We start from the raw sequence: 26,349 nt of genomic DNA on the forward strand, positions 1-26,349 counted from the left end.
TGAAATTTGAGGATTAGGGTCATAAGCGAAAATGTTAGCTCCAATTAATCACCAAAAAGGCAGAAGTGGGCCAAGTGGCAGAGCCCTAGTTGTGAACACAAAAGGTCAGGGATAGAGCCCAGGCCTTGAGTTCAAGCCTCAGGAGCAGCACGAAGGAAAGAAAGAAAGAAAAGAAAGAAAAGAAAGAAAGAAAGAAAGAAAGAAAGAAAGAAAGAAAGAAAGAAAGAAAGAAAATAAGAAAATAAGAAAATAAGAAAGAGAAAGTAAGAAAGAAAGAAAATAAGAAAGAGAAAGTAAGAAAGAAAGAAAATAAGAAAGAGAAAGAAGGAAAAAAGAAAGGGAGGGAGGGAAGAAAGGAGGGCAAGAAAAAGAGAGAAAGAACCAATTCAGCAGTGAAATCCACTAGACACTATGTTGGAAATGAACTATACAACCTGAAGGGGAGAGAAGTTGGGAGGGGAAAAACTGAGAGAGAATGAAGGAGGGGGTGATACTGTTCAAAAAGAAATGTACTTATTATCTGACTGATGTAACTGTTACCCCTCTGTACACATTTATAATAAAATAAAATAATGAATGAATTAATGAAAGGAAGGAAAGAAGGAAGAGAAAAAACAATGAAAGAAAAATAAATGAAACAGAATTTTTATTTTTAATACTAATCAAATACTTCTATTTTATGTAGTCATGAAATAATTCCAATGAGCTTTTTTTTTTTTTTTGGCAGTGATGGGACTTAAACTCAGGGCCTGGGTGCTGTCCCTGAGCTTTTTCCCCTGAAGGATAGTACTCCACCACTTTGAGCCACAGTACTGCTTCTTGTTCTCCGTGGTTAATTGGAGATAAGAGTCTCAGACTTTCCTGCTCAGGCTGGCTTCAAACCACAATCCTCAGATCTCATCCTCCTGAATAGCTAGGATTACAGGCATGAACAACTGGTGCCCGGCTCCAATGAGCATTTTTGAAGTTGCAATATTCAGTGTTAACTTTGTCTCACTAGGTGCTTTGAACAGCTGATGCTTTATACTTTGTGCACATTTCTAAATAGATTGTAGTACAGAACCCAAACAAAACTTTAAAAAATTAACTATTTTTAAATATTTCAAACTTAAGCTTAAATATTCAAATATTTGAAAACGTTATTTTCAAGGTATAAGTTATTAGATTATTTTGCAGAGTTTTAGAAGTAAAATTTTACAGTTAATAAAATAAGATTTTGTAGTAAAACCCTATTTGCTCAGATTCCCTGGATTTTTTTCCCTAGTGAATACTGAAAGATTTCTTTTATATGGGAGTTATGTAGCAAACATTTCCAACAAATACCCTTTTTGTTGTTGTTGTTGTTTGGGGCAGGGCCTCACTATGTAACCTGCTGGCCTTGGACTTGAGGTCCTTCTTCATATCTCAGTCTCAGAGTACTAGAATTACAAGCCTGTACCATCCTACTTTTAATTAACATGAATTTTTAATTAACTCTGAATTAACATGAACTTTTGTACAGTAAAACTGGAGAAAGACATACTAAAAACACTAAAAATTCTAGGTGCATGCAACGGATCTGCCTGCAACCTTTCCATTCAGAAAGCTGAACCAGGAAGATACAAGTTTGCGGCCATCCTGGAATAAATAGTGAGACCCTGTCCCTCCAAAGAAACAAAAAATGAGCAACCCCAAAAACAATTAAAAGCAATTAAAAACAATTAAACAAAACACACCTTAGCCAAGTGCTGGTGGCTCATGTCTTTAAGCCTAGCTACTATGGAAGAAAAGATCTGATCATCATGGTTCAAAGCCAGCTCTGGCATGAAAGTTCGTGAGACTCTTATCTTCAATTAACCACCAGAAAACTGGAAGTGGTGCTTGTGGTTCAAAGTGGTAGAGCTCTAGCTTTGAGCAAAAAGAGCTCAGGGGCAATATCAAGCCCCATGAATAACCAAAAAAAAAAAAAAAAAACCCAAACCAAAAAATAAAAAACAAGGGGCTGGGAAGATGGCTCAGTGGTAGAGCACTTGCTTTGCATGCATGAGGCCCTGGATTCGATTCCTCAGCACCACATAAGCAAAAAGAAAAAAGCTGGAGTGGCGCTGTGGCTCAAGTGGTAGACCGCTAGCCTTGAGCTGAAGAGCTGAGGGACAGCGCCCAGGCCCAGAGTTCAGGTCCCACATCCGGACCCCCCCAAAAAATAAAATAAAATAAAAAACAAAAAACAACCCTTCAGGGCTGGGAAGGTGGCTCAGTGGTAGAGCGCTTGCCTTGCATGCTCAAGGCCCTGGGTTCGATTCCTCAGCACCACATAAGCAAAAAGAAAAAAGCCGGAAGTGGCGCTGTGGTAGAGCACTAGCCTTGAGCTGAAGAGCTGAGGGACAGTGCCCAGGCCCAGAGTTTAGGCCCCACGACCGGACCCAAAAAAAAAAAAAAAAAAAACCCTTCAGTGGTGGCTTAAATACATATACTTAAATATTTGCCCAGTTGAGATATTGTGGGATTCTAATGTTAGAGCTGCACCATGGACATTTCAGTTCCTCAGGGCATCCTCAGCATAAACTCTAGACAGCCTGGTTGACATTCCACTAATCCTGTCCTGATTGCCTCTCCTGCCCATCACCACCAAGTCTGAAGTTCTAGTAAGCTTCCATGTGTGGTATTCCTGTGGAGATAGAAATGGCTGCACATTTTCATTTCTCATTTCTTTGTACTAGCTAGAAATGGAGAGAGAGAGAGAGAGAGAGAGAGAGAGAGAGAGAGAGAGAGAGAGAGAGAGAGAGAGAGAGAGAGATTGCAAAATAGGTAGATTAGATAGATAGATTGATGATAATTTTCATTTCCCATTTCTTTGCACTAGCTAGAGATAGATTAAATGATATAAAGTTATAGGTAGTCTAGACATAAAGATCAGATATAGACATAGATATAAATGACTGACATATATATATAAACAGATGGCTACATATACACATACACATACATATACATATACACACATGTATGTATGTGTGAGTACGAATAGGTATAGACTTATAATTATTATTATCTTTTTTGGGGCCTGAACTCTGGCCTGGGCGCTGTCCCTCAGCTCTTTAGCTCAAGTGCTCTACCACTTGAGCCACAGTGCCACTTCCAGCTTTTTCTGCTTATGTGTTGCTGAGAAATCCAACTCAGGGCCTCATGCTTGCAAGGCAAGCGCTCTACCACTGAGCCACCTTCCCAGGCCCCAAGGCATATAATTTTAGGTATAATTTTTCCACATAAGCAAACTGCTGTCTCATCTTTGGTCTATGATCCTATATTTTTATTTCTCATAGTTTACTAGCATATTTTTGCAAGAAAAATGTATCAGTGGGTAGACACAGATATATAATTTGTAAGATAGGCAGTATCATGAGAGAATTAAGAAGCATTCTGATGATTATTACATGCTGTAATTGGAATGTAATACCCTGTACCAAAAACTTAGCTTAAAACAGTAATTTATTGTTAGAGTTCATTTTTCGGGAAGTTGTTTGTCCTTCAGATGGTGGCAGAAAGATGATAGCGAGGCTAGGTTATCTGAAAGCTGGATTCCCATGTCTGTTCCTGGACTGGACGGTTAGCCCAGCTGAGGGTTGGTCAGGAATTTCCTCTTCCTCTCTCCAAACAGCCAGGAGTCCACTGGTTTCTGCTTCTAGCTATGCGCTTGCAAGTTTACTACTGGATGTAATCCCCATTCTGTAACGATCATTTCAACAGCACAGCACCTTCTAACACATTAACACACAACCATGACACATGTCTATTCTTTTTCCTTTGTGTCATTTCCATTTCTCATAATTTCTTCTTTCATTTAGAGTTTTTTGTTGGTTGGTTATGATTTTTTTTTTTTGGTGCCTGTACTGGGGCTCTGTCCTCCTTAGCTTTTCTTGCTCAAGACTGGTGTTCAACCACTTAAGCCACATCTCTACTTTCTGCTGGCTAATTAGAGATGAGTCTAAAGGCCAGGCACCTGTGGCTCATGCCAGTAATCCTAGCTACTCAGGAGGCTGAGGATCGCAGTTCAAAGCCAGCCTGGGTAGGAAAGTCCGTGAGACTCTTATCTCCAAGTAACCACCAGAAAACTGGAAGTGGCACTGTGGTTTAAGTGGTAGAGTGCTTGCCTTGAGCCGCATGCTCAGGGACAGCTCCCAGGCCCAGAGTTCAAGCCCCACAAACGGGACGTTTTCTGCCAGGACTGGCTTTGAACTGTGATGTTTATATTCCAGCCTCCTGCATAGCTAGAATTACAGGCATGAGCCACTGGCATTTGTTTGTATTTTCATTCCAGCTTAGTAAAACTTTCAATGTCTTTTATAAGGTCCTCTCCTTTGAAATAGCATTGATAGGTGAGATTCATATGCAAGTTGTTTCTTTAATCTGAAAAGGCATATAATGTCTGCCTTCCACTATATTTTGCAGGCTTTGGAAACATGGCCTTTGCTGCAGTCACAGGCGGACTGGACTGGTATTTTAAGATTTCCTGTGCCTGGGAAGGTGTGGAAAGTCTGACTGAGTTATATTGTGTTCTGACTTCCTGAGGCACTTTTCCTCATGCTGCCCTGTTTTCGTCAGGCCATGAAACAAAGCTCACTCATTTACTGTTACTTCTTCTTAGTTAAAATTCAGTTCTAGGACTGTGCATGGCAGTTTTGTGCTTCATGTCTTAATGTCTTTGCAGTTTTATAGTAGTAGCAATTTTATTTTATGACACCCCAGATGGTGGGGATAATTTGGAAATAGCAGAGGCAAAAAATACCCAGTTTGATGTTTAAAATTATTTCTGAAAACAAATAAGTTGACTAGAGAAGGGTGCAGGGGATACGAAAGCAATAGTGAAGGTTACTTTGAGCAAATATACAATATAGGCAAATGCAAAATTCTATAGTGAAAGCCTTTGGTGTAATTCATACACACTAGAGTGTGTGTTAATAAATGATATGAAAATGAAATAATAAAATAAATAATAAAGTAAAATTCATAAAATAACTGATATGAAAGTAAACTAGCCTCTGAGAGAGGGGTGGATGTCAGCGTGAGGGGGAAGGGCTAATGAAGAGAGTGAGGATGAATATGGTTGATGTAATTTATTTGCATGTATAAAAATAGAACAATGGAATAGTTGGAATTGTTGTAAGAAGGGGAAATGGAATAAGAGAGAGTGGTAGAGGTGGTGAGAGGTTCATCTGGATCCATTGCAGATGCCTGTGGATGTGTCGCAATGAACTCCTCCTTCACACATATACACACTTTGTACAACTAATGTACAATAAATAAGCAACTTGAATTTAACATGTATTTATTGTTCCATCATTGCATTTTTGACTAGGTAAATTTTTATAATATATTATCTATTCTTTTTTTTAATTTAAATTTTATTGTAAAGATGATGTACAGAGAAGTTACAGATTCATAAGTCAGGTAATGAGTACATTTCTTTGTGTGCCACTGTTCAACCCCTTCCCTCATCTTCTCTCACTTTTCGCCCTCCTGACCCCACAACCCTCCCAAGTTGTAAAGCTCATCTCCAACATAGTGTCTAGTGAGTATCACTATTGTATTGATTCACTCTTTTTCATGTATTCTTATTACTTTGTAAGAGTCATATTTTTATAATGTTGTGTTCATATTTTTTGGAGCAAAAAACACATAGTTCTCTTTCATTCGTAAAGCTTGTACCCCATAGCATAATGAAAACAACCCAAAACTGTTAAAACGTAGTGGCAAAGAGAAGAAAGAGAAGCTATAAAAGAGTAAAAGAGAGGTGGACTTGATCAAATTCATTCAAATACATGCATATGTGCAGGTATCACAATGAAATCCCTTTGTACAATTAATTTTTAGTAATAATAGTAGTTTACAAAGCTTGTAACTAATTCCAGAAATATAACAGGAAGATTCTCATTGATGAATGTTTAGAATCCAAGTGTTGGTGGCTCACATTCTGTATTTCTAGATTGAAGATGGAGGTTCAAAGCCAGTCTAGGTAGACAAATCTCTAAGACTCTTATTTCCAAGCTATAGGTGGAGCTGTGGCTCAAAAGGTAGAGTACCAGCTTGTGGCTCAAATGGTAGAGTACCAGCTTGAGCAAAACATCTAAGAAAGAGCATAAGGCCTTGCATTCCAACCCCAGCACACCAACAAAATATGAGTGTTTAGGTTATATTTTTTCCAATCTAATTTTTATAACTTGAGTATTAACTTAGCTTCTAGAGCTATACTTTGTGGAAAAATTACAGATTTTCTTCGGGCTTGGCTTTGTCTTAAATAACATTGTGGGTTATTCAGATATAGTCTTTCTGATTTGTAATGTTCCTTTAAAAATTAGAATGGAAGCTGGTGCTAGTATCTCACACCCATAATTCTAGCTACTCTGGAAGCTGAGATCTGAGAAGAGTGGTATGATGATAGCCAGAGCAGGAAAGTCCATGAAACTCTTATCTGCAATTAACTGAAAGTAGAGCTGTGGCTCAAAGTGCTAGCCTTGGGCCAAAGAATCTCAGGAACAGTGCCCAGGCCCTAAATTCAAACCCCATGACTGGCCAAAACAAACAACAACAACAACAACAAAAGAAAACACCAAAAAAATACCCCGAAAACTTAAAATGGAAAGTAGTGACATTGATCAAGATATAGTACACTCATAAACTGACATGTTGAATTGAAACCCCTTTGTACAAGTGCTTAAAGAAAGTAAAATTTAAAAAATTAATTAGAATGGCTTGGCTCAGAGCATGAATCAAGTGGTAGAACATTTTTCTAGCAAGTACAAGGTTCTGAGTTCAAACCCTGGTAAAGTCAATAATAATAAACAATAAATAGAACAGAGATGGGAAATCGTAATCTTTCTGAGAAGCTCTCTGTCATCTGATTTTTCATGACCTTTTCTTTTGCTAATTTAAATTTTATTGTAAAGCTGATGTACAGAGGGCTTACAGTTATACAAGTCAGGTAATGAGTATATTTCTTTTTGAACAGTATTACCCTTTCCTTCATTTTCTCCCACTTTTCCCCCTCCTGATCCCTTTCCCCTGCAAGTTGTAAAGTTCATCTCCAACATAGCATCTAGCAAGTATCACTGCTGAATTGGTTCACCCTTTGTCCCACGGTTTCTGTGATTCTTGTTCTCTTCCCCAAATCAGATAAACTTATATACAAGACAAAGGGTACAGAAATCAAAAACAGTAACAACAGGGAGTAAACCAAAGGGGAATAAAAGAAATAACTGAAAAGAGTACAATAAAAAACCTCTTGTTTCCATTTCTTGGTGTTCATTTTGAAAAACATTATTTTATATGGTCATATGCACATAGCTATTGAGCCATTGTGATCCTCTCCTAAGAATATCCTCCTTTGTTCTCACTGTGCTAATTGATCATGGCCAGGTATAATTATTTGTCATGACTTTTTCTTAACATAGTAGAGAGGTTGAAAACACGCTCTGGAACCAGAATTGAACTGGCTTCCATCTTAGTTGTGCTGCTCATGAAGTGAGTGCTTCAATTCCTCAGATTCCTCAGTTTCAAAAAGAGAGAGACTTCCAATAGTAATAACTGCCTAATAATGGTGTTATGATGCTTAAATAAGTTTGCTTAGGAGTTTCCAACTCCTACTTCTTGCAGAGGACTCTGGAAATGGTTCTTGCTCTAGCTTTTTCTTTTTTCAGTTCTTCCTACTTTATTCTGTTGTACTAAAATTAATTCTTATGAAAACTTCAAACAGAATTTGCTGATAAAAAATAACCAGTATATATGTGTGTATATGTATAGTTTTATGTAGCTGGTTATTGAGCAGTGAATATTACCTGTTGTTATTGATGCATTGTTTATTTAAATTTAGCAAGTTTTCCCTTCTTCTGCCGACTTTATCTTCTTAGTGATTTTTACTAAATGTCTGTTGAGAACTATTTCAGCAGATAGTTGTCATTAGGCTGTTTTCTGGGAGTTACAACTTTCACTGGAAAAAAAAGTATCAGTATTTAATCCTTCCCTTCTTTCTTCAGTGAAAACTTTATGTAAGATGTAAAATACATGAATTTGAATAAACACACAGTTCCTAGCCTTGAAGATCTTATAGTGAGTCAGAAACACAGGGACAGTTTCTCAGTAGGGTATCTTATCTGTTTTTTTTTGTTTCTGTTTTTGTTGGTGGTGGTGGTGGTGGTGGTAGTGGTAGTGTGTGTGTGTGTGTGTGTGTGTGTGTGTGTGTGTGTGTGTGGTGGTAGTGGTAGTGTGTGTGTGTGTGTGTGTGTGTGTGTGTGTATGCCAGTATTGGGGACTGAACTCAGCCTGTATTCTGTCCCTTAGCTTTTTCAACCAAGGTAGGTGATCAACCGCTTGAGCTACAGCTCCACCTCTGGCTTTTTGGTGATTAATTGGAGAAAAAGTTTTGTCTGCCTGGGCTAGCTTCAAACCTCACTCCTCACATCTCAGCCTCCCTGAGTAGCTAGGATTGCAGGCATGAACCACTAGGCTCAGCATTCTGTAGTTCTTGAAAACAGTCAATAAGAGAAACAGACTGACCTGAGGTTTTCTGATTGCTGGAACTTTTTTTTCTTTTCTGGAAACACTTTCTGATCCAAGCTTCTCACTAACATTGAAGAGAACAATTTTATATGTTACATGTGATGACGTAAATACAAATCTCAGCAGATACCAATGACATGAGAGTGACAAGAAATGGAAGGAAATGTTGAGCATAAGAAAAAAGAAAAAAGCTACCTCAGAGATGCATACGTAGACATGAGACATTTCTAGAGCAACAGTTGGTTCTGGTGATTATAAATGTTCTTCCTTCTAGACTGACTAATAAATAGCATTATCAATTAATCATACCTTTTGAAACTCAGAGTCTCAGCATTGTTGAGTACAACTCTTACTATTAACCCTTTGAGGTCAAGCAGTTGTAGTTATATCCTGACTTCTGTTTGTCACACGGAAAAGCAAATTATTTTCTCTAATCTGTCATCTTTTCTAGTCAGTTTAGTAGATTTATATCTTAATATGCCAGTTTTATCTCTACAGACTGAGTGAAACAAAGAATTCATCTATGGACTTTAAAGTACTCATTAAGACTTTAATTCCTATTGGATATTGTTTTTAATAACAGAGGAGTTAAAATGAGGAGTTAACAGGAAGGGCTTCAATGAAAAATAAGACATACCCAGAAAAAGGAGAAAAAGGAGACAAAGGACAAAGTGGAGCCTACAGAAGTCATAAAAGTGGGATATGAAGTATGTGTATGTCTTTAAGAATATGCAAGAGCTTGAAAAATACATGCCCTTGAAAGAGTGGCTGGCTATCAGCTCATAATGAAAGCAGGGAGGGACAATTATTTCTTAGAGGAATAACATTGAAGGGCTAAAGATACAAAGAAAGCTACCTTATAAAATACATGTTTTATTTCTGATTGGTTGGAGAAGTGTTTTGTGATACTTCTTTATTTTTTATTTATTTACTTGCTGGTCCTGAGGCTTGAACTCAGAACCTGGGCTCTGTCCCTGTGCCCCTTTGTGCTCAAGGCTAGTGCTCAAGTGGTAACCTGAGCCACAGTGCCACTTATGGCTTTTTCTGAGTAGTTTATGGGAGATACGAATCTCACTGACTTTTCTGCCCAAGATGGCTTCAAACTTTGATCTTCAGATTTCAACCTCCTGAGTAGCTAAGATTATAGGCATGAACCACCAGCACCTGGTTTATTTGGTGATAATTTATCAAATAATACACTAATATTTTGGACACTCTTTTATGTAGATGTTGTATTTTAATTTGAAAGGGAAATGGTAACAAAAGTCAAGTATTTGGCTTTTATCTGACTACACTCTGTATTTTGAGCATATGTCAGATTATCTATATCCCTTTCTCTTGGTCTCTTCCCTGCCAGACTTCAGCCTCTTACGTAGCTAGGATTATAGGCATGAGCCACAGGCGCCAGGGCTGGCTTCAAACTGTGATCCTCACATCTCAGCCTCCCGAGTAGTTATGATTCCAGGCATGAGCCACCAGTGCCCAATTTGCATTTGTCTTTCTAAAGAGATCTGATGCTTTTCTTCTAGTTCAAGTCAGTTCAAGAAGCATGTATTGGATATTTGAATTCACAGGTCACAAAAGATGCCATGAAGTTCGAAATCTAGCTGGGAGATGTAATTGGGTTAGGGGAGGTTAGGATGATAGTCAAGGTATTCATGTGGTGTCACTATGAAAATGTTCAACCTCTTGCCCATGTAATTGTAACCCCTCTGTACAGTATTTTCACAATAAATTAAAAAAAGAGAAAATGTTCAACCTGGAGTAACAAGGGAGTAAGAGAAGGCTTTGATTAGATGATTTTTGAACCAGTGAACTAATTCACACCCAACTCAGAATTTCCTAATTTAGGAAAAGGCATTTCAGACACAGGCAAAACAGCATGTTTCTTGCAAGCACACACACATATGCACTCTCACACACATCTTTCACTACTGGTACTCAAATGCTACAAGTAGCTCAGTATTGCTGAGTTATAAATTCCTATGTTATGAGCAGAAAGTATAGGAGAGGGACTTCCTTGAAACTTCCAGAAGACTGTCAGAGAAGACGATGCTGTCCTCCATTTCCTATACAGAAAAGTAAAAGCTAATTAAATTGTACCTTCAAATCCAATAGTAAACTGTCAAGCAAATGTACAGAAATCAAAAGGTTCTAATAGTTTTAAGAGCAATATGTTAATACCTTATAATAGCAAATGGATTTTTTTAAGTCTTTTCCTAACATTCTTCTCTTCTTGTGGTATACTAAGCTCTTATCTCTCAAGCAACAATAACAGCATCTGTAGTTAATATCTGTGAAGCCTTACTGGATTAGAGACAGTATGGTCAGCCTGTTACATACACTATTATCTCATTGGATTCTCTCAATAGAGTGTGGGAAAACTATTACTATCACCATCATTATTATTATTGATGATTCTTTTAAAAAATCTGGGTTCAGTGAGCTTAGCTAGCCATATCCCAAGTCACACAGTTTGGATTTGACGGAGCGGGACCTGGCCTACCGGACAGACCAGTGAAAGAGCCTGATATCTTTGCCACCCAGTGCCACCCTTAGGATACAGCAAAGCAGATCTGTTTGACAAGAACCCCTGCTCTTTTGACTTCGATTCACTAATATACTTGGTCAATATTTCTGAGTACCTACTGAGTGCCAGCTCTGGCTGGACATTGATGGTCAAACCTACAGGAGGTACCCCTTTGAGCATGGATTTATTATTGTAAGCAACTGGTTACCATAAAACATGATAAAGGTGGTGACCAGGATGGCCTGAATAAATAGGAGAAGTCTGATCTGGTGGAGAGAGCAACAGAGTTTGGAAATTTGGGGCATCCTGTCTGGGAAAGTAAGAATTGTACTGGGTTGGAAGTGAACTGAAGTGAAAAGAAGAGAGTTTCATGCGTGGTAGGTGCTGAGAGGTGCTGCCACACACAGAGGCCCCCTGGGACAAGATGTCCCAGGTCCCAGAAGGGCTGCCAGCCCTTCCAGGCATTGCTTCCCCAAGACCACACCTTTCCCCATATCCAGACCAAGATCACACCCTTCCTCTCACCCCTCGCAGGCCAGGGTCACGCCCTTCCCCTCCTCCCCATCAAGCTGACCAGCTCCAATGGGCATCTCAGGTTCTGAGCACGCTGCTGCTTCGTTGGCTGGCGCTGTCTGGCTTGCATCTCAGCCTGATGTTTCTGTCTTCCCAACCCTACTTCCTCCCCCTCCTTTGCATGGGTGTTGACTCAGAATCTGTCCCTGGTAAACATCCGGAACATGGAACTCTGCCTCAGTGTGTTTCCTGGAGAACCCAAACTGTGCTACAGCAAGACAAAGAGCAAAAGGCCCTTGGGAAAGCTGTGGATTGAGGGAGATGGGCTGAAGAGGAGGACGAGGGTCAGGTCACCGAGTTGTGGCCAGTAAGGATTTCTCCCTTTAGACCATGGCCAGTAGGAAGCTGCGGTATCGTCTGACACAGGAAGGACAAGATCAGATTGTCATCTGTAAAATATCGCTTTTCCTACAGTGTGGACATAGTGAATTACCAGTGTGCTTGGAAAATACCAAACACATATCTTTCAAAGAGAATAATGGGAGGAAGGGTATTTGAACAAAGTATATTCTGTGCATGTATGAACAAGTCCTATTAGACTATGTGCTGTTAAAAAAAAGACCTGTTTTTTCTTGTATATTAAAAGTAAAATAAAACCGTTGGACTGTGTTTTCTGTTTGTAAATTGTTGCTTTTCAGTCCTTATCAATAACAGCGACTAGATTTGTTTGGTGGTTTTTATAGCTTCAATCCTATGAGATGTTTTCTAGCATTAGATTTTTGAGATATCATAGGAAGTAGTGCTATGTGAAAACTTGCCAAGTTATTTGTCTAAGAGAAGTCACTAGAGATTTGGTCTCCAGAAACAACGTCAAACGAAGGACCTATCTTCCTGCCAATCATACATCTGTGGTTCTATTCCTATGTCTAGTTTTCTTCTTAACCTTCAGATATATGCAACAAACAGTAGTTGTATTATCAGAGGTCATTTAGATAAAGAACTTGATAGGATAGATATCCATTGTTAAAAAAAAATCTTTTTGTTGAAGCTGGGAGCTGGTAGGTGACACCTGTAATCCTTGCTACTCAGGAGACTGAGACTTGAGGATCATGGTTCAAAGCCAACCCAGGGCAGAAAAGTTCATGAGATTCTTCTCTGTAATCATGAAAAAAAAAAAAAAAAAAGCCAGAAGTGGAGTTGTGGCTCTTTGTGGTAGAGTGCTAGCCTTGAACGAAAAAACTCAGGGACTGTATCCAAACCCTGAGTTCAAGTCCCAGAACTGGCACACACACATATGTATGGGTGCACCGCAGCACGCACACGCGCACATACACACACACACACACACACACACACACACACACTCTTTGTTAAGGTTGAGGCATACTTGAAATAGTACAAATAATACAAATAGTATTTAAAGCGTGCATTTTTGATGTAAAACTGTTATAACAATCAAGGTGGATAAATATATCCAACACCCCCAAAACTTTATTGTCTCTTTGTCACCCCTCCCCCCTTGCTTTCTTGACCTCTTCCCTATGCACCCATGCAACCACTTTCTGTTGTGATGGATTACATTGAGTAGAACTTTATATAACATAAGCGTCAGAGGTGTACTACTTTATATCTTTCAATTACTTTGAAAACTAGATTAAAATATGAGCAATTGCATAGTATTTGATATTAGTTACCGAACTTGTTACACAGAGAAAATCTTTGTATTCATTCATGTGTTCTGTATTATAAACACCATCAGCAAGAGAAGAGGGCTAGCATTCCAAGTCTAATTATATAGTTACATGTGCCCAATGATCCACTGTCTCTCAAGCTGAAATTTTGATCTAGTAACCAAAGCAATTTTTCTATGAAATTATAAGCCAAAACCAATTATCTGTGATGCTACCTTACCAAGCTTGTGTTTAACATAAAAGATTCTCTTTCCAAAATACGTGTTCAAATAGAAAAATTTAAGGTGAAAGGTGGTTTTTATTAAGAGAAGCTAGAAGAAGAGAGGTAATTGACTGAATTTTACTAATACAAAAAAATCCATTAAACTGTGGTCTGCCCATTCACCACACACTAATGTCTCTCATTCTCTCTCTTTTTCCCTCTCTCCCCCTTCTCTCCTTTTCTTTCACCCTCCTCTTCCATTCCCCTCTTCTTCTCTCTCATACAAATACACTAACTCATGCACACATAAATAATATTATTCCTTTTCTGTGACACAAATTGCCTTTAGCAACTGTCTTATATGATCATTTTACATTGTTTTATAAAAAAACCTTTTTTTTCTTGTGTCGCTAGAAAGGACAGAAATCACAGATAATTTAAAGATTATATCTGAATCATGGCACTATTCAATTGTGCCTGTGAAAATGTAAAGCCTAGGGTAGACCACAAAACCATATCACTTTTATTTATTCATTCATTTATGCCAATCCTGGGGTTTGAACTCAGGGCCTGAGCGCTGGCCCTGAGCTTTTCTGGCTCAAGATTAGTGCTCTACCACTTGAGCCACAGCTCCACTTCCAGCTTCTTCTGTGATTAATTTGAAATATGAGTCTCACAGACTTTCCTGCCTGGGCTGGCTTTGAACTACGAAACTCAGATCTCAGCCTCCTGAGTAGCTGGGATTACAGGCGTGAGCCACCAGTGCCTGGCTACATTTAATCGCTTTTTAAGGCTGGTTTCACGCACAGGAGAGGCCCTCCTAGTGAATTTCTCAGCAGGCTAGGGTGGGGTTTTCTGGTCTCTGACCAGCATTCCTCTGGGCACAACGAAGAAGTCAATGTCCTCCCTGCCTTCCGCCCATCATACTTTTAATATGATTATCATTTTTGTGAAACTCTTCATATCATATTTTCATATGTGCACTTTTAGATAGTAGCTTTTTTCTATTTTGTATTCTATTTTCTATTTCATATTGTTTTGGAGGATGCTCTTTTCTGTCTCTTCATTTCTGGCTGGCTATCTTGCATATTTAACTAGCATACCTCTTAACTCCCCAGTCTCATGGGGGGCCTAGAACCATGTGCCTTACATGTGAACTTAAATGATAAATCCATGGCAGATTTAACTCCAGCCACTCTTAGATAGATTAGGTTGATACAATGTGTAATTTCCACCTCAGTGTCTCTACAAACCACAAGCCAAAGGTTTTTTTAAAATATGTATGAACTTGCATACATCACAAGAATGGAATCCTGTTATCTTGTACTGGCTGGGAATATTGTGACAGATGTGAGTTTTGCGTGGGTTAGAACTCAAGTTTTCTTTCTCTTGTCAAATGTTTTGTCTTGAGGTTTTCTTTTTTTTCTTTTTGTACTTATGATGATGTTTTAAAAGGCCTTCTCTGTGCATTGTATCTTAGATCTGATCATTTTTCAGAGGACTTTTAAAAATTTAAACCCTAAGTAAGGAAATGTGACAACCCCATTTATTTTGTTCCTCTGAGGGGGAGTGCTCACATGCAAATTTTCATCTACTGAGGAATGTTCTAGGATCCTTTGAAACTCCAATTAGAAGCCAGTTATAGAAGAATGAAATGAAGTCTTGGCTTCCAGAGCACAATGTACACAGCATAGCAATCTAAATAGTATATGGAGAATACTGATTTTATTCTAGATGCTTTACTATTAATTATACTTACTAGCAAAGAAATCTTTAAAAGAAAAAGAAAGAAAGCTGGGCTAGACGTGTAGTTCAAATAATAATGCACTTGCCTAGCATGTTCAGGGTCTTATATTCCAACACATCAAAATAAACAATAAACAAAGAAATAAATAAAATGAAGTTGATAAGAGAAAGAAATGAGAGTGAATTCTTCCTGGGATTTCTCCTTAGGATTTTCTCAGAGGTTATAGCTAAGAAACAGTAGAGCTTAATGTCAAGAGATAACAACAGAGTATAATGTTTAAGTAGCAGGTAGTCCAAGATAATGATATAGCTCATGTCACGTTTTCTTTCAATACTTTGAAGAGAACTTCTGTCTGACTCTTTCCCACCAGCAACTGCGAAGGTCCCAAGCTTACTGTTGGCTGCTCCCTTCCCTTCTCTCCATCTAGGAGAGAGCTGGGGAGCCAGCATCTGCCTCCTGGAGCATGCGCTCAGTGCATGCATTCTCCTGTCAAATCCTTTTCTATTCCACCGCACACTGATGGAGATGAAATAATTCTGGGTAGAAAGACGGATGTGTCAATGCCATCCATATAGCTTTGCTTAGCACATGGCACTCACTGGAGGGGTGGAAAATCAATTTAAACAATAAACAGGGAAAGCAGAGAAAGTAAATAAAATGTGGAAGGGCAGAGTCTACCCTCACCTGTGAGGTGGAAGTTTCTTGTGAGCCTCTCAAGAATGACGGTTTGGGGGCTGGGAAGGTGGCTCAGCGATAGAGCGCTTGCCTTGCATGCATGAGGCCCTGGGTTCGATTCCTCAGCACCACATAAGCAAAAACAAGAAAGCCGGAAATGGTGCTGTGGCTCAAGTGGTAGAGCACTAGCCTTGAGCTGAAGAGCTGAGGGACAGCGCCCAGGCCCAAAGTTCAGGCCCCACGACCAGAACCAAAAAAATAAAAAAAAAAGAATGATGGTTTATTGCAAATAAGGGAAACCATGGGACCTATGTTTCTTTGGGCCTGGCTTACTTCACTTAATATAATTTTTTCCAAGTCTTTCCATTTCTTAACAAATGGAGCAATATCATTCTTCCTAATGGAGGCATAGAATATATATATTATATATATATATATATACTATATTATATTATATTATATTTTCTTGATCCATTCATCTACTGAGGGACATCTGGGCTGGTTCCATATCTTAGCTATGGTGAGTAATGCTTTGATAAACATAATTGGGCTGGTAGCTTAGTATGGCCTTGTTTGTGATCATTTGGGTAACTAGTATACATCTAGGGCAATCTTACAAGAAGCAAAGGTCAAAAGCTATGTACATACAACCATATAAGATGATGCTAAACAAAATGGACCTCAAGGTATGGATGGACACAAGAGGTTTTTTCTTTCTTTCTTTCTTTTACCTTTTATTTCTTTCTATTTTTTATTGTGAAAATACCGTACAGAAGAGTTACAATTACATGGGCAAGGTAATGAGTACATTTCTTATCAAGCATTGTTGCCTCCTCCTTTGTTTCTCCTTCCTATCCCTTCCCATCTACTCCATCATGGGGTCTGAACTCTGGGCCTGGGTGCTGTCCCTCAGCTCTTCAGTTCAAGGCTAGCACTCTACCACTTGAGCCATAGTGGCACTTCTGGCTTTTTTTTCCTGCCCATATGGTGCTAAGGAATTGAACCCAGGGCTTCATGCATGTGAGACAAGCACTCTACCACTGAGCCACCTTCCCAGCCCAAGAGGTTTTTCTTTGTTGTTGTTTTTAATGTACTATGTGATTTTGTTGTTTCCTTTGTATGTTCTTCCTGCTATGATATAACCCTTGTTGTCACTGTATTTGATTCCGGTGCCCTGCATCTTGTATATACATTTCTCTAATTTGGGGGGGGGAATAACAAAAGCAAGGATACAGGATGACCCATTGTAACAATGAGATGTATAAGACACTATGTTGAAAACAACTTTCGGGGATGGGGAGGAGTTGGAGAGGTGGGGAAGGAAGGGATAGTAGGGGAAAAACAAAGGAGCGGGTAACAATGCTCAAGAGGAACTATACTCATTACTTTACTCATGTAACTGAAACCCCTCTGTACAGTATCTTTACAATAAAAATATTAAAAAAAGAATGATGGTTTATTATTAAATTTAATAATACTAGTTGTTTCTGGTGTGTGTGTGTGTGAGAGAGAGAGATAATGTTTGTCTGGGGCTTGAACTCAGAGCCTGGGCACTGTCCTTGAGCTCTTTTGGTCAAAGCTAGAGCTTTGCCACTTGACTACACCTCCACTTCTGGCATTTTTGGTAGTTTAGTGGAAATAAGAGTTTTACAGACTTTCTTTCCTCAGCTGGCTTCAAAGAACAATCCTCAGATCTCAGCCTCCTGAGGAATTAGGATTATAGGTGTGAGCCACTGACACATGGTTTATGGATGCTATCCCTGAGCTTCTTTTGCTTAAGGCTAGTGCTCTACCACTTGAACCACAGCCCCACTTCCAACTTTTTCTGAGTAGTTTATTGGAGATAAGAGTCTCATGGACTTTCCTGCCTGGGCTTGCTTCAAACCATGATAGTCAGGTCTCAGCCTCTTACGTAAGTAGGATTACAGGTGTGAGCCACCAGTGCCCAGGGTTTATAGTTTTTAAATGGACAAAGAGCCTAGATAGACTCTATTATTCCAAAAATGGGGCATCATTTGTTAAATTTTAAAATAAACAACTTATACTCATTTTTATTCATATAAATTTCTCATTATATAGAATATAAATGGATTTCTTACACTAAATGTAATTTGTATTCATAGAAAACATCTGTCTTCATTTTAAGATATATGTACCATGTGTATGTCTTTATATTCTCAACCCCATCAACAGGTTGACAGTTAATCTGTGTGGATTAGTTTCGTCTCCAAGTTCAATGTACACTGAGTGAGCACAGACAGCATGTTACTTTTCTCTTTCCCTACAGCCCCTAACTTGATACTTTGTGAAATAGGTGCTATATGTGAAAGTGGGAGAAGTTATGAGTCCACAAGCCCTAGACTTCATGTTTTTGGAAACTGATGCACAGTACAAAGGGCCTGCAGATTCTTGGAAAGACACCCTTGTTCAGGAACCATAAGGAAATTACTGACTTTTTCTGAGGTCTAGTTTTCTTTACAAAATAAGCACTTTCAACTGAGCACTTAGAGTGGAAGTCACTCACTAGCATTCAATCATGCCTATATTGCTAGCATAGCAGGAGGCTGGGGTGTGAGGATCACAGTTTGAAGCCAGCCTGAGTGGAAAAGTCCATGAGACCCATAGGTCCAATTAACCAGCAAAAAGCTGGAAGTAGAGCTGTGGTTTAAATGGTAGAGTATCCAAGTCTTGAGGGAAAAAGTAAAGGGATAGCACCCAAGCCCTGAGGTCAAGCCCCAATAATGGTACACATAGGAAGGAGAGGGAAGAGGAGGAGGAGGCAGAGGAAAGAAGGAAGAAGTAGAACCTTAGGATTCTTGTTAAGGTTAGAGATCGATGATGTAAAGTAGTTTTCACAGGGCTGGCCATGGCTGTGAATTCATGACATGATTTGCAGTTTACAGAGGAAGGTGCCAGGTTATTGCTGTCAGTGCTCAGGAGCCCTCCTGAATCTCATTTCATGGCAGATTTCAACTCTGACTTTGTCTGTGTCTAAACTAGGCACTTCACACTTCCTATGTTTGCTCCCTTTTAGAAAGGCTGCCGTCAGGGAAGAAAAGATTCAAGATGCATCGCATTCAGGAGTTCACATATGGAACCAGAACCCCTTTGTACAACTGCTTAATGATCATTTCATGAAGAAAAACAAAGGAAAGATACAGACAAAGGCAAGTGAGGGAGAGGCAAAAACGAAGGGAGAATACCACCATTGTAAACTGCAGTAAATCTTGAAGACAATGAAGTCTATTAAGGGTCTGAAGTTGAATATAGAAGTAGTCCCAAGATCACCTTCACTTCTACTGAGAAGTTCCTTCACCTGCAGAACAAGTGTATCGAGCTAAACAATCTCTGTGATACTGGGTTTGGAGCTGGGCATGGATGAGTAAAGAATGTGGAGAGATATGATAATAAATCTATTCATTCATTTGAACAGTTCTGCTAGCTACTCAAGAGGCTAAGATCTGAGGATTGTGGCTTGAAGCCAGCCTGGGCAAGAAAGTCTGTGACACTCTCATCTTCAATTAACCACCAAAAAAGCAGGAAGTGGAGCTGTGGCTCAACTGAGCATAGGACAGAACCCAGGCTTTGTCCTGAGTTCAAGCCTCAGGACCAGTGTGTGGGTACATGTGCGCGCACGCGCACACACACACACACACACACACATACCACAAACACAAACCAGTTCCTGTGATGCTCACTATTTTGATCACAGTCATAAATCAAGCGGTTGTGACAAACAGCGCATAATCAAATCAACCATTTCATATATAGTGTGTTTTAGGTGTTGGTAAGAACTATGAAAAAGTTGGGAAGAGGGGGAACCTAGGGTTAAGTGGGGAACAGAGTAGTTTGAAACTTGGGCAGATTCCTTTCAGTGTGTGTATGAGAGTTGAAAGAATTGTGCATGTGTGTGTGTGCATGTGCATGCATGCATGCGTGTGTGCATATGTGTGTGTGTGTGTGTGTGTGTGTGTGTGTGTGTGTTGATGGGGTTTACCTGGTGCCAAGCCCTGCACCAAGAAAGACTGACCCATCTGAGGACAGAACACAGGTAAAATTAACCACTGGTAACTCATCATATACATTGCAGGGAGATAGCTGCATGGCGAATTATCTGTGGAAAACAGACCTGCTGGGGCCAAGGTTTCCATGGGAAGAACTTCACCTTTTTTATACCATCGGAAGACCACTGGAGGACAGATAAAGGGCTTGATTCTATCTATCTATCTATCTATCTATCTATCTATCTATCTATCTATCTATCTATCTATCTATCTATCTATCTATCTATCTGTCTGTCTGTCTGTCTGTCTGTCTGTCTGTCTGTCTGTCTGTCTGTCTGTCTGTCTGTCTGTCTGTCTAAAAAACAACAGCTTCACTTTGGTTGGCTGTGTAAACAACTAGAAGGCAAAAGCATAAGCAAGGGGAAGTTGGTAAAGGTCAGTGGGTTTTAAAAGAGACTCAAGGTTAGATCAATATTGAAAATGCTTTTGTCATCTACCCGTCATTACTAGGATAGTTTACTTATACAGAGAAAAGGTTTATTTGTGTTCATGGTTGTAGAGTTTCCAGCATGAGATTCCGTTACTCTGGGGCTCTGGCGAGATAGAACGTCATAGAAGGAGCACAGCAGAGCCAGACAGACATCTGAGCACATGTTCCAAGACGACAGACAGGTACCACTGGCAACAGTGCAGCACGGGGTCAGGCTATTCTGCTGAGATCCACATCCACCAGTCTTTTCACATATTCTTAGTTACAACATATTCCAATGCGGGGAGCCGAGAGTTGCTAATATGACAATAACACCCCATCCAAGCCAGCCAAGATCTCACTTGTACCAGGAGGTGGACAGAGAGTGAGTGTGCATAAGAAGAAACTCCTAGAAATCACCTCACACTTCGAACAAGAGCACCACATACCCACAGCCCTTAACTTCTCTGGTTACAAAAAGAGCAAATCCTGTCAGCTAGACAATGCAGGCTGACTTTGATGTCTCCCCCTCTGTCCCTTGGTTACCAACCTTTGCTTTCATAACCCACAAGATTGCACAACCCCAAACCTCCTCACACTTACAAAATAGTGTCACTGCTGACCCTGACTTCAATGTTTGATTTTTTTTTTTTTTACTCCCTCTGACCTTAGATGATATACAACCCTCTTGGCAGACCTTGGACTTCAGCTTCTCCCTTTGACTTCTAGCTAACTGAGCTGAGCCACTCTGACTTGTATATTTCCTGGTGGTGGTGAGATTCTGGGCTGGAAAGGCTGTTTGTCTGTCTTGAGTAGTAGGATGGTTACACAGACGTGTGCGTATTTCAACAGTTATAAAACTACCCTCTGTAGCTACTTTTTCTTTTCCATTTCCTGGAGCTCATTTTGATAAATAAGATTTTATATAATCAGAGGCGCATAGCCATTGCACCTTTGTATGCCTCTCCTAAGAGTATGTAGCTACTTTTGTTTTGTTTTGTTAAATAAAACACCTTACTTTTATTTTAAGCAGGTGTGGTGGCTCGTGCCTATAATCCTAGCTACTCAGGAAGCTCAGATCTGAGGATCATAGTTTAGAACCAACTTGGGGAAGACAAATCTGAGCAATGCTTATTTTGACTTAACCGGCAAAAAGCCAGAACTGAGCAAAGGAAGGGATGACACTGTCCAAAAAGAAATGAACTCATTGTCTGATTTATATAACTGTAACCCCTCTGTACATCACCTTTATAGTAACAATAATTTTTTAGCTTGAACTAGAGATATGGCTCAAGTGGTAGAGTGCCACTTGAATGGAAAATCAAGAACATGAGACCCTGAGTTCAAGGCCCAATACTGGAACATGTGTGTGCGCACACACCCATAACACACTTACACACACACAAAGATACTTCTGGCAAGGGAGATTTAATCTCTGCTATTTCCTTTGCTATATTCAATGCTTCTCACTTGTTTTCTTGAAACATTCTCTTCCCTTGGGAGCTTTAAAACCATGCCTTATTTTTTCAAGACGTCTTCTCTGTCTTTCATGAATTTACTCCTCTTTTGTGTGTGTGTGTGTGCTGGTTGCTGGGGTTTGAATTTAGGGCTGAACACTGTCCCTGAGATTTTTGCTCAAGGCTAGTGTTCTATTACTTAAGCCACAGATGCACTTACAACTCTTTGGAAGTTCATTGGCAATAAGAGTCTCATGGGCTTTTCTGCCTGGGCTGGGTTTGCATTGTGATCCTCTCAGCCTCCTGAGGAACTAGGATTCAGGTATGAACTACCAGCAAGTCAGCTTGCTTAGTTTTTTGCTCAAGCCTGGAATTCTCTCACTTGAGCTACATCTCAACTGCCAAATTTTTCCTGGTTGAGGGTAAAAGTCTCTTAAATTTGTTTGCCCAGGTTGGCTTCAAAACTGCAATCCTCAGATCTCAGTCTCCTGAGTAGCTAGGATTACAGGCATGCGCCACCAGTGCCCCGCTTCGCCTTTGTCTTTTGTATCAGTTTCTTAGAGCTACTATAATAAGCCACTCCAAACTTAGGTAACCCCATTTATCCCTATCCTTGTGTAGTTTAGAAGTCTCAAATGGTATGTATTTGCTTATTTCTTGTTCATTTTTGAAGCAAGGTTTGGCTGTGTAACCCAAGCTGGCCTCGAACTCCTGAACCAATCCTCCTGCCTCCCTCTCCCGAGTGCTGAACCACACTGGGTTCCAAACTATGTTTTTTTCTGCGGTTGAAGTCAAGCTGACGGAAGGCCTGTCCCCTCCTGAAGGATGCAGGGGAGGATCTGTTTCCTGCTTTTCCTGCTTCTAGAAGCCACCTGCATTCTTAGACCATGACACCTTCCTCACATCAGTCTAACCCTTGCTGTCACAATCATTCCTCTTCACTGACCCATCCTTCTTCTTCCTCTGTCTTGAAAAGCCCCTGTGATTACACGGAGTTCACACAGACCAATCCAGTGAATCTCCATGTGTCTGGATTCTTCCCTTAATCTCACTAGCCAAGTTCCTTTGCTTGAAAACCTTGGATTGTATTCAAAAGACTTAGGGAATTACATGGTGACCTCTTTGATGGTGGATGGGGCACTCCATCTACCATATTCTTACTGATTTGCCTAGTTTTCTTTTCCCTTCCTCCTCCTCTTCTTCTTTCTTCTTTTTTATCTTCTTCTTTTTCCCCTCTTTTTTCTTGTTCTTGTTCTTTGTGCCCATCCTAGTTCTTGAACTCAGGCCCTGGTGCTGTCCCTGCACTTTTGTGCTCAAGGTTAGTGCTCTACCACTTGAGCATATCTCCACTTCTGGCTTTTGGGGTATAATTGGAGATGAGTCTCATCAGCTTTCCTGCCTAGGCTTGCTTTGAACCACAATCCTCAGATCTCAGCCTCCCGAGTAGATAGGATTACAATTGTAAACCATCAACACCTGATTGACTGGCTTAATTTTTTTTTATCCTTAGTGCAGATATTTTGTGTGTCTGTTTATATTTACATTTTGAAATAAATAACATAAGATATTATAACAAGCAATGGAGTTTGAATATGTTTCAAAATCATTCAGTCTATGCATTGAACATTACCTCTTTTTTGACCCTGAGCATAGTCAAAGCTGAAGGGAGACAGGACTCAAATTCTTGCTCAGGGAGTAGCAAGGAGCCAGCTCAGCCCTGTGGGCTCCAGCTCCCTGCATAGAGAAGGTGTAGATGCTTTGGGTAAGGCAATAGCAGGGAAGATCCAATATTAGCAGATCCTCAAGGCTCATTAATATCACCCTAGGTTTCTGCCATTTATTTTAGATCCTGGGCTTCCAACTTTCCCTTTTGAGACCGATCCATTATCTTTCAAATGAATTTCTTTAATGTTTAATTCCATCATTGTTGTGTTCCCAAACAGACTCCATTGCTCCATTTTCCAAAACTATTTTAAAGTAATTTTAAGCGATTGTCTGTCGCCTTGGAGGAGGGTTATATCATCATTGTGTGCTGTTAATTGGGCATAAAGCAATGAATCACAGTAAGCCAGGCACCTGTGTCTCACACTTGTGGACCTAGCTACTCAGGAGGCTGAAATCTGGGGATCACAATTCAAAGCCAACTCAAGCAGAAAAGCCTATGAGATAAATAATAAATCAGCAAAAAGTCAGACTGGAGATGTGGCTTAAGTGGTTGAGTGCCAGTCATGAGCAGAAAAAGTTAAGCAAAAGTTCAATTCTCTGGGTTCAAACACTGGTACTACCCCTCCAATCATAATCACAGTAACAGAGCACATATTTATTAATCTAAGCTTTTAACTCCATGTGTAGATAGGATCTACCCCTTGATAAATGATCCCTAACAATGGCTATGAGACCTCCATTACCTTTTGATCATCAAAGAACGGTATATTTTGTTTAGGAGTTAAACTTGTTTTAATTGATCATAGCAACAACCAAAACATTTGATCAACTGGAATACTCCATCCCCTTTCACCATGAGCTAAACAGAAATATACTGAATAGGGCTGGGAATGTGGCTTAGTGGTAGAGTGCTTGACTAGCATGCATGAAGCCCTGGTTCAATTCCTCAGTGCCACATAAACAGACAAGGCCAGAAGTGGCGCTGTGGCTCAAGTGATAGAGCGCTAGACTTGCAAAAGAAGCTCAGGGACAGTGTCCAGACCCTGAGTTCAAGACCAGGACTGGCAAATATATACTAAACAGTAATGCCATATATTGCACAAGTTAATTTCCTTAATGCCTAAGAGTTGGGTATTGCAGGAGCTCTTGAGAAAACATCATACTTGAAATATGTTCCATATTCAAGCCAACAGAATGTTTGTGTTTAGGCCCCCTTGGATGAGTAATATTTTGCCCCATAATACTTTCTGAATGCCTGCCATGTGCTCGCCTTTTTACAAGGGGCTGAGTACAAAGATGAATAAGGCTCCTGGCTCCTTGTACAATGCCTGGCAGTAACAAGAGGCACTCAATGAATGCCTTCTGAATTAATGACATAATCCCTGCCTCTAAGGAGCTCTCTCCTGTGGGAAACAGAGACACCTAATTGGGGCATATCGTGTGCCCAAAATAGTGAGTTCAAGTGGGGGTGGCAGGGGAGAGAAGCTGCCGGCATGTTTCAGATGCTTGCCTGAGCTCCTAGCATGGTGTCAAGGGCACACTGTCCTGTCCAATGACACCTCTTGGCTGAGGAGGAACTGTTATGCAGGGCCTGTCCTTCCAGGCTTTCACTGGAATGCCTGTGACTCTGTCTTTGAACTCCTATTAATAGGCCTCCTCGGCCCTTCAGCTGACTGCATCTTCACATCAAACAACCAGAATCCCCAACAATGACTTCTTGGCTCAAAGCCAAGGCTCAAGCATCAAAGCCATGTTCCTTGCAAATCAGGTCCTCGTGATGATAAAGAAAGGTACCAGGATTCCAAACCAATTATCCCAGGGTGAAAGGCATGTTCTTCAAGGACGTCCTCGGCTTTATTTTTTTAAAAGGGAAAACAAAACAGAAACATTGCTGGTGTGAGGCCTCAAGTGTCAACAGTGGACACAGCTCCAAGCAAATGCAGGCTTAGGCACATTCATAAAGTTTCTGATTTGAGCCCCTCCAGCAAAGCTACTCATTTTGTCTGGATCTGTATAATGGGATAAAGCATGTGCTTCTAAATTCAGATCTCAGAGTGGGCCTTAGCGAGGTAATCTCAGGCAAATCCTTTTCGAAGCCTCCGTTTCCATGTTTGTAAAATAAGCAGTATTGAGCCCCACCTTAAGTCTGTTTTATGAAAAGCAATAGCATGTGAAGAGTCCGGTGAACTGGAGCTACTATCATTCATTCAAACTAATATGCTTAGTGCCATTTAAACACTGTATAAAAGTTGTTTTAGCTCTTCATATCAACCCTATGGGATAGATAATTTTACCCCATTAATAGAGGAATGAAGTGAGACTCGGTTGATTGCTCACTAAATATCCACGGTAGTGAGACAGAGAGGATTCGAACCTAGGGTTGCTTTCTTCTGCGGCAAGGCTCTTATGCACCCTGTGATGTTTCTCTCTGACAGCACTGGCCCTGGTGTTGGCTTTCGTGCTCTTGCCTAGCTTCCCACAGACCCCAGAGTCTATGTAGTGACTCCACCAGCTGGACAGGACAGTCATCCTCACGACTCACCTGATGCCCTAGACAGGCTGCTGGATGGGCTGAGCTCCCGTCCTGGACACACAGCAAGGAACCTGCACAGGGATCCGCATAGAGCAAGCTCCCTCAGAAACAAGAAGTGGTTTTACTCAACACCGTGTGCAACCCACAGCCAAACCATGAGTTAAAATATATTGGAATAAAGAATGACTTAGAGGGGCTGCAGGCTTGTATGTAAGGTCCAGTCACAAATCATGAGCTATGTCATTTTAATCCCTTGTATTCTGAGTTAATGTGAGTGACTAGAGTTTCTAGGTTTCACTTCAGTCTCTCTCTCTCTCTCTCTCTCTCTCTC

General features: G+C 40.2%; 1 protein-coding gene and 1 long non-coding RNA gene across 3 annotated transcripts in view; one reads left to right on the forward strand and one right to left on the reverse strand.

The window, feature by feature from the left end:
• The window catches only part of S1pr1 (sphingosine-1-phosphate receptor 1), a 158,863-nt gene that overhangs the window by 107,754 nt on the left and 24,760 nt on the right, over positions 1 to 26,349 (forward strand). The gene's annotated exons all lie outside the window — the stretch shown is intronic.
• On the reverse strand, positions 7,837 to 11,738 carry LOC138817296 (uncharacterized). Of its 2 annotated transcripts, none has more exons than XR_011368799.1 (3): positions 11,637 to 11,738; positions 8,530 to 8,596; positions 7,837 to 7,963 (listed from the first exon to the last, which is right to left on the reverse strand). It is a non-coding gene; the product is annotated as an uncharacterized lncRNA (long non-coding RNA). The 2 variants fall into 2 exon arrangements; XR_011368800.1 differs by lacking the exon at positions 11,637 to 11,738 and adding an exon at positions 11,588 to 11,627.

The sequence above is a fragment of the Dipodomys merriami genome, unplaced genomic scaffold, assembly GCF_024711535.1.
Source record: "Dipodomys merriami isolate MVZ:Mamm:240054 unplaced genomic scaffold, mDipMer1.0.p SCAF_7, whole genome shotgun sequence".
NCBI classification, from domain to species: domain Eukaryota; kingdom Metazoa; phylum Chordata; class Mammalia; order Rodentia; family Heteromyidae; genus Dipodomys; species Dipodomys merriami.